General features: G+C 42.1%; 1 pseudogene; it reads right to left on the bottom strand.

The window, feature by feature from the left end:
- Window positions 1-3,948: 3,948 nt before the first annotated feature.
- LOC105529602 lies at window positions 3,949-7,839 on the bottom strand (annotated as a pseudogene).
- Between the last annotated feature and the right edge of the window lie 690 nt (window positions 7,840-8,529).

The raw sequence follows: 8,529 nt of genomic DNA, 5'->3' as shown, positions 1-8,529 counted from the left end.
TCTTTTTGTTCAATTATATATTTCACAAGTGATGTTCTTCTAAGAAGAAGATGACACTACTAACACACAGTCAGTAGGAATTACACTTTAAGCTTTTTATACAGAGGGAAATGGGTTTTGCAGGGTTATTTACACAACAGTTTTGCTGAGTCTTCCAGGGAGCTGATAATCATATTCAGAAAAAGGCCACCTAGGGTGAGTGGTGTGGTCTGTGTAAATGAACACATGTGGGGTTTTGAAATCGCATGACCATAGTTATTTAGCACCATTCTCAAATCCACAGAGCTTAATGGTCATACATGGGTTAGACTCTAGGACCTAGAGTTCATTAGCACCATGTTCCAACCAAATGAGCTCCCATGCCAGAAACTACAGTGGTAGCACCCTCAGACATGGCTGGGTTTGGAGTTCAGATTAGTTGCTGCCAAAAAAAAATCTAAACAAAACCCCACATGACACTGAGATTACTCAGAGCCCTAAATCTTCAAACATCTCATGCATCACCAAAGCTGATAGGCAAAGTTCTGTGTGTGTGAAGTTCACAGCTGAGGCAGCAGCCAACATTGAAGCTGGATCATTTGTCAAGCATTCACCATTCCATATCCCCAGCCTTACTGAGGGTGAAAAAAAAAAAAAAAAAAAGTCTAATCTTTTGTAGAGAGTAAGGGTGGGAGTAGGAAGGGCTTTTTCCTGGGAATGAGAGAACATTAGGTAAAAATACAATAGCACAATCATCATTTAAATTACAATGAGAGCCCTTTTCACCTAAGTTTCTCCTAAATCTAAGCAGGAGAAAGAAAATATCAGAGCAAAGTGTAATTCCTCAAAGAAGCACCAGGTACCCAGGGGTAATTCCACTCTGCCCTCTTCTTATGCAGAGGCAGAGCCCTATACAGTCAACTCATTGTCCTGGGATGTATACATCTTGACAAAAGGAGAAGAGAAAAGATATGTCTCTGTCCTTCATTATGTTAATGAGAAGGATTTACATAAGGAGGGGAAAAATATACGAGTAGAAATCACCACTCAAAAAGACCTCTAATCTCAAAGACAGCTGAAGACAAAAGCAAATAATAGGTAGATGTGAAGATTATAGAGGTGAGAACAGCAGATATGATCATCTATTCAGCTCAGGACTTCTCCATGTATCTAGTATTGTACTTGCATGACAAAAGTATTTTATATATATAGATATAATATATTAAAAAGTTTGGATGTTGAGGATAGAAAGGGAGATGAAATAAAGGATTAATTCATGGAATTGAAAATGGAAAGAAACAAAGCAAAAACTACAAGTAGCTCTTTGTCCCCAATTTCTTTTTTATCCAACAAAAAGAATTAAATATTGTAACAAGTGTGGAAATTTACCAGAGATATTTGGGGTTCTGACTCCAAAACACCTACCTTACCCTATAACCAAGTAGAATCAGACTGGCCAAAAACTAAATTTCCTTTAACCTGCTTCAAGCTCCTGGAAACTAGCTCATTCCATTCCAGAGGAAACCTAAAATGTCATTGAATTATATCCTTGTTGAAAAGAGAATGATTAAGTTGAGGAAAAGGAAGAGAAGATAGTGGAAGAGAAAGAAATGTAAACTGAGGCACACATACATGCACCCTAACAATATGATGATAACCCACTCTAAAAATTGCTAAAACCAATAGGTAGTGTGATAACTACAAAAATTACAGCAAAGGCAGCAGCAAAAGTTGAGAGCCAGTCAGGTGGACATGGGACTTCCAAGAACCTCCAGGATTGTCCTGTAGTGATAGGAGTCTGTCGTTGTTATTTCTATTACATTTTCAGAAGTGATTTTGTGTCTTTAGGGAAGCTATTAGGGAGAAGGAAGCAGAAAGGGAAATAATCAATATCTAAAATGCTATAGAATAAGAAGAGGTTGAAAAAAAAATGAGTAGCCAGAGAAAAGATATGTCTGACTTGGGTACAATTCCTTCAAATTAAACTGGGTCATATTCTTGGAAGATGCTGCACAGTGATACTTCCCAACAGACACAGCAGCTGTGGACTAAGTCCGGATGGTTTCCTCTCTGCTTCTGGAGTGAGCCAGCTCATTCCCCAGGAGGGCATAATGGGCAGTCAACTTCTGACAGTTAGAGTTGAATGAGAAAGAGAGATGCAGAAGAGAAAAATGTAAGCAGTGGCTACCACTCACTTTGACCATCACATATTTTACACGGAGGCCTATGGAATAGTGCAAAGACTTGTTTATATTCAGAGGTTTCAGCTTCCTGGATCCCCAGGCTTCCAGTAAGTGTAAAAGAAATCTGAATTCTGAAGACAAGAGAGAAATATGGAAGGGAATTGACAGACAATAGCTAAGACGCAATAAGAAAGCAGTATTTTGAACCATACATCAGAGTTCAAAGAGATAAAGGATGAAAGATAGATAATGGAGAGGAATGAAGAAAGAATTGGAGAAGGACTGGTGCTAAAGAAGAAAGGGCTCAGGAAGATTGAGGAAAAGTGAGAAGGGGAGGAGGGAGAAGGGGGGAAGAGGAAGGAAGAGGTGAGGAGAGAAGGGAAGAGGAGAATTAGAGAGAGGGGAGAGAATTGGAGAGTGGTGAGAGAAGTGAAAAGGACGGGGGAAAGAAGATGGGTAGGAGTAGGAGGGAATGGGAGAATAGGGGAGGAGGAGAACACAGGAGATGGGCAAATGGAAGATAGGAAGAGGCATGAGGTGGAATTTGAATGAAGAAGAGATGAGAAGGAAAAAGATGAAGAGGAGTAGAAGGGTGGAACAGGGGAGGAGGAAAAGGTGGAAGGGAAACAAGAGAATGTGGGAGGAGAGAAAGAAGACAGGCAAGATCAAAATAAAAATGGGAATTCCCAGAGTAATGAGGAAGGGAATAAAGAAGAGGAGGGGAAGAAGATAAGAAGGGGATGAAATCCTACTCTTATCCTGGCATTATCTTGACACACAAGGAGCAATACTCTTCAAAGTGCCTTAATAACATTATCTCCAGATGAAAGGCAGTCGCAGGAGGAGGAGATATTACCTCTCTCCCACTGAGTTGAAATTCTCATAGACTAAAGAGATGGGAACAATAAAACAGCAGTGAGCACATTATGTCTCCTCTCTTTCCAGAAAAAGAAAAGCAAAACTAGACAGCACAAATGTACACAAGAGAAAGTATGATGCTAAATGTAGAGTGAGGAAACATGGAGAATATTTTGGATTTTGTAGTGCCAACTTCGGCAATTCAATTTTCATTGCATTCAAAGAGGAGCTATCAGCAAATTATTGTATATCAATTTGGGAAAATAACCATGGTGCAATTCCTCTGCAAGTGTAAGATTTTTCATTCTCACTCTGCCACAAGGGGATAGTTATGACTAACTACCTACACTTATAAGAAGCATTGAGTTTCCAGATAACCCAATACAATTTCAGAAACTATACTTTTCCCTCCTGGCATTTCCCTGGGAATATGATAGACAAATTAGATCTTAATCATCTAAATGAAATATAAATCAGAATTTCTAGGGTCTCTTACACTTCCTGAGACAATGTTTGTGATATCAGATGTCAAGTGTCATGGTCAACTGGCACATAAGGATGGAGAGGGGAATGGTGACCAGAATCAGAGATAGAGTTCAGGAGACCTCTCCCCACACAGGTAAGAATAAAGCTTTCCTTTGAGTGATAGAGAAAGATCTCTGATGAGTCTGAAAATCTAATACCTTCACCTTACTGCTGGGGGAGAGAATAAAGGAAGAAAACCGCACAGGAAAAAAATAAATAAAGAAGAGAGGGAAATGAAAGACTGAGTGACACAAATATGGGGGCTCACATGTCCCCAACTCTTCAAATACCCCTTCTGTTCACCTGCCCTCCACACCATGAGAAATGAATGAATCCTATTTATTTTTGTCCCACACTATCTCAGGGATTTTCAGGATGGAGAATCTATTGCGGTCTGGGCATCTTAAAGTCTAGGTACTTGTGAATAGAGAAAGAAGATTTCCACCCCTCAGAATAGAGGGTGATGGGTAGCTCATCAATATCTTTGAATTGTGGGAATTTGAGCACTCTGGGTTTGGAATCTACCCAGTCAAGATGGTGAGTGGGTGAGACAGAGCTGGGTCAGCAGTGCTCCCCTCTCAGGCAGCTGATTTATTTAGCAGCATCTTCTGAATTTCCATGATAACCTTCTGAACTTCAATCCAGAAGTTATTGCTGAGACAGAAGTGGATGTAGGGGTTATAGAAGGAGCTGCTAATTGCCAGCCAGTGGAGGAAGAAGTAGAGGCCATTGTGGCTTGAGATGAATTCTCTGCATAGCAGCACCAGGTAGAGGTTAAGAGGGAGCCAGCTGATTGTGTAGACAAGCACCATTGTCATTAGCATCTTCAGGGTCTTCTTCTTCTCCCCATGCTGCCAGATATAGGTGTGGATGCTGATGCCATCAACAGCATTACGGATCCATAGCTTTTTGGCCACATGACCATAAACAACCACTAGTACCATTAATGGCAAGATGAACAAGAGCAAAAAAAAAAAAAAAAAAAAAAAAAAAAAAAAAAAAATTCTCAGCTCAAGGTATTTCCATGAAGATTTTGAAGTATATAGGAAACTGGGTAGGCAGACAGTTTCTTCAGTTATATTTCTAGGTTATAAGACAGACAGAAAGAGAAACATCACCTTTGTCTTTTCCCTAGGCCTACAGCCAGCTATTTTATGGAAGTTTGGCCTAAGGGAGATACATATTTACTGTCTGTGTCGGCATTCAGCTTAAAATCCAGAGTTAAAAAGCCAGGAGCCTTTGGGTTCACCTAATCCAGATCTCTCATGTGATATATAAGGAAATTATGACCCCCAAATGTGAAGACTTATTTCTGATTACCAAATGCTATGAGAGTTATTTGAAACTGTTATGATAAATCCCAAGTAAAAGAAATTAATTTTGTACCTACGTTTGGAAATGCACTATTCCAGCCCCTACTCCATAAGTTATTCCATGGGACTTCCAAGGTCACAGGTTGCTAGAATCCAACACTGGTTATACTGTGTTATTCTTACCCAATCTCCACCTGGTGAAACTTCTGGCAAATTGAATGTGGCAAAGGAGCACAGTTACTCACAATCCAGATGATAATGATGCTAACATTGTCTTGCATTGGAGTAATCCAAGATTTCAGGGGATATAGCATCATCTGGAAGAAAAAGGACCCCAGCCCCATTCAACAATTCAAATTAGGGTTACTTGTTAGCCATTCATCAACTGGCATTATGGTACAAACCAGCAAATACTGGGTAGGTAGGTGAGAAGTATGCTTATGTACTAATTCAGGTGGCATTTTGCTTCATGAAAGACCAACATTAGTTAATGATGAGTGAAATCTCTCAATGGGAACAATACACACTAGGCCTGTCAGATGGCAGGGGATGGAAGGAGGAAGAGGATCAGAAAGAATGGCTAATGGATGTTGGGCTTAATACCAGGGTGTGGGGATGATCTGTGCAGTAAACCACCATGGCACATGTTTACCTATGTAACAAACCAGCACATCCTGAACATGTACCCCTGAACTTAAAATAGAAGTTGGAAATTAAAAATAAATTAATTAATAATTAATTTCAGTGCAAAAAATAAAGAAATGCAAGTGGACTGACCTTAAACCTTTTGACTCTGAGCAAGGAGTTCTGTGGAAAAGAGGAATGGATGTTCAAATGTGTGACTCATTTTCCCTTTATCGTATATAAGTGGGTAAGAATTCCACACAGCCATTCATTCTTTCTTCCACTTGGCTTTCTTCATACCCCTTTTCCTTCTAGCTTCGTCCCCTATCCTTTTGATACCTCCATGCTCCCCTCCTCCCTCCCTCCTTCCATGCCCCCTCCTATCTCCCCATTACCTATCACCTAGATACCTCCCTGGACCCTCCCATCTGGCTTCAGTTACAACCTCTTTTATCTACCTTTATGTCCCTCCCACCTCACTCGTTTTCTGGCTCCCTCCTTTTCAAGTGATTAACTATGTAATTCTTCACAGTTTCTCACTCCTACCCTATTTCCTTCCTTTGAAATCACTTTCAGCCCTCCTCTCAGCTCTTTCCTCTGTAATTCTGTTAGTTCTTTCCCACTTCAGTTCCTCAGCTCTCACTCACACACTTCACCCTCACCGCCCAGACTCAACTTACCACCAGTCCTGAAGCCACACACACCTCTGACTCAACCCTTCCCTCTTTCTTCCCTTAGCCGGTCCTGGAATGCAGCAAATAAGAAATGTTTTCCAAATGAGAAGAAGAGCACTTTTTTTATCATTTGCTCATTGCCACATCTCTGCTCCCATAGCACCATATCAAATATGGTAGCATTTTTATTATTTGAGGCCAGGTGTGATGGTTCATACCTGTAATCCCAACGTTTTTGGAAGCACAAGCAGGAGAATTGCTTGAGCCCAGGAGTTCGACACTAGTCTGGGCAACATAGCAAGAACTCCACCTCTATGAAAAACAAAACAAAACAAAAAATTGATTTGGTGAAGGTCTGTATTTCACTATCTTGCAATCCCTCAGACTATACATATACATTTATATATCTTAAACAATTCAAAGAACTCTCTAGGTTATTTTTGATCTTATCTGTATCTAGGAGAAGAACTTGTCCCTTTACAAGACCCGAAGGCCCATGAGAAACACATACCTGATGTTTGTCTAGGGAAATAGAAGCCATAGTAATCACAGTTACATAGGCACAAGAGTATTGGACAAAATGACTGAAGTGACATGTCATTTTCCCAAACACCAAGGAATTACACAGATAATGCACCTATGGGAGAAAGGGCAATGTGAGGCACAGGAAATCACCTCTGAGTCCTCTTACAAGCCCCAAACACAAATAAAGCCCTCTTTGTTATAATAATGGCAAACCACTGGCATTATTGTCTCAGGAAGTGGAAACAAACAAACAAAAATAAAACATTTCCACACTGCAGCTCTCATGCCCTCTCCATCTTCTCACATGCAAACATTCGGGCTTGAAGAAAGGGACATCAAATCACAAAAGCTATTAGCCATCTCGGAGTCCAAGCAATGCATTTGAAAGGTGAGGAAACTGAGGCTGGGTCTTTGTGACATAGCTCTGAAACACATGTCACCCAAAGCTCACCTGCAACATGTCCCTCCTGCAGGCAGCCTAAGTCTCTCTCAACAACTGCCAAGGTAGGAGATTAACTCAGCAAGCAACCACAGTCTTGTCTGCTGTAGTTTGTTTTCCCCAATTTGCAAACCCTTTGTGCTCTCAGCCATTCCCCTCTCTATGCAAACACTTTCCAAATCAGCCCAACTCATTCCGGGGCTCCCTCCAGCCAAAGAGATTTCTCCTTTGCAAATGCAAAGTTGTACCTTTGCTCTCACCCTGCACCCAAGGTCGCCCTCCTCAATTAATATACAGCTTTTCTTAGCTCCCCCTTCACCATGGTAAGCCTACTTACCATGAGCTAAGAAAACATGAGCTAAGAAAAGCCAGCATCATGTTGGTCACAGAGATATTGCAAATGAAGAGGCCAGTGGTGGTGTGCACCCTTTTGTACTTCATAATCACATGGTTTAAGACACAGTTGCCTAAAATGGCAACAACCACCACGGTGTACCCTATTATTAACCACAATTGCACCTGTTCATACTGAGACACCATCTCCGAAGCTATGCGACCCGATGTGTTGGCCAGGTCACCAGTGTTCCACGTGTGGTCAGGCAGCTTGTCAATCATGGATAGCAGGCTATCCTAGCCAGCGCTGCCAACTGCACCTGGGAGGTGGTGGAGGTGATTAGACCATTAAAGCCACTGGGCACACTCAGAGCTTCATGACTCATGGTGCCAGGATTCAGGAAAGTGCCATGGGGCGATTCTGTGGTTGGAGTGTCCAGCTTGACTCCTTTGGAGAACAGTGAGGTCCTTAATCTAATGGGTCAGGGAGCACCTGGGGAAGGGCAAAGGAGGAGTGGAGCACCCGTGAAGCTCTGGGCTAGCAGAAAGGGAGTATTCTAAGGTGTATGAGTTAGGGAGAGGGAAGAAGCGCTGATAACCAGCAAGAAGAACTGGACTGGCTTGGAGTGGGCAAGTGCGCAATGCTGAGCTGGGCAATAGAGTGCTGGGTAGGAGAATGTAGCTGGCTCCAAATGCTCTTCAGCCTGGAGAGTTCAGGCAGCATCCATTCCAAACCTGGGGACAGTGTCAAGCATTACCCTAGCACCACTCCTCCTCTGTGCAGCCCAAGATCGTTCAATTTCCATTGCCTTCAATCAGTCTATGAGTCTGTCCATCCAAGGCCTGCAGGTGCTCTGGGCAGGGCAGAGTCAGACACTGCTACTAGCATTGGGAGCCAGTGCCAGTGCATGTGCCTTCTGCAGCTCTCCTCTACAGAAAATCGAGGGGCCATGCTGGAGCCCTATACCCTAGAAGAGATATTGAATGGGGGCTGGGAATCACTGATCTTCGTTGATCCCTCTGCAGTAGTTTCCACAGAAAGACTGCTAAGATACATCAACTGGAAATCCAAGGAG

Source organism: Mandrillus leucophaeus, unplaced genomic scaffold (genome assembly GCF_000951045.1).
Source record: "Mandrillus leucophaeus isolate KB7577 unplaced genomic scaffold, Mleu.le_1.0 Scaffold1191, whole genome shotgun sequence".
Classification (NCBI taxonomy): Eukaryota; Metazoa; Chordata; class Mammalia; order Primates; family Cercopithecidae; genus Mandrillus; species Mandrillus leucophaeus.
Note: the sequence above shows the minus strand (reverse complement) of the source record. Positions and strands in the feature narration are given on the sequence as shown.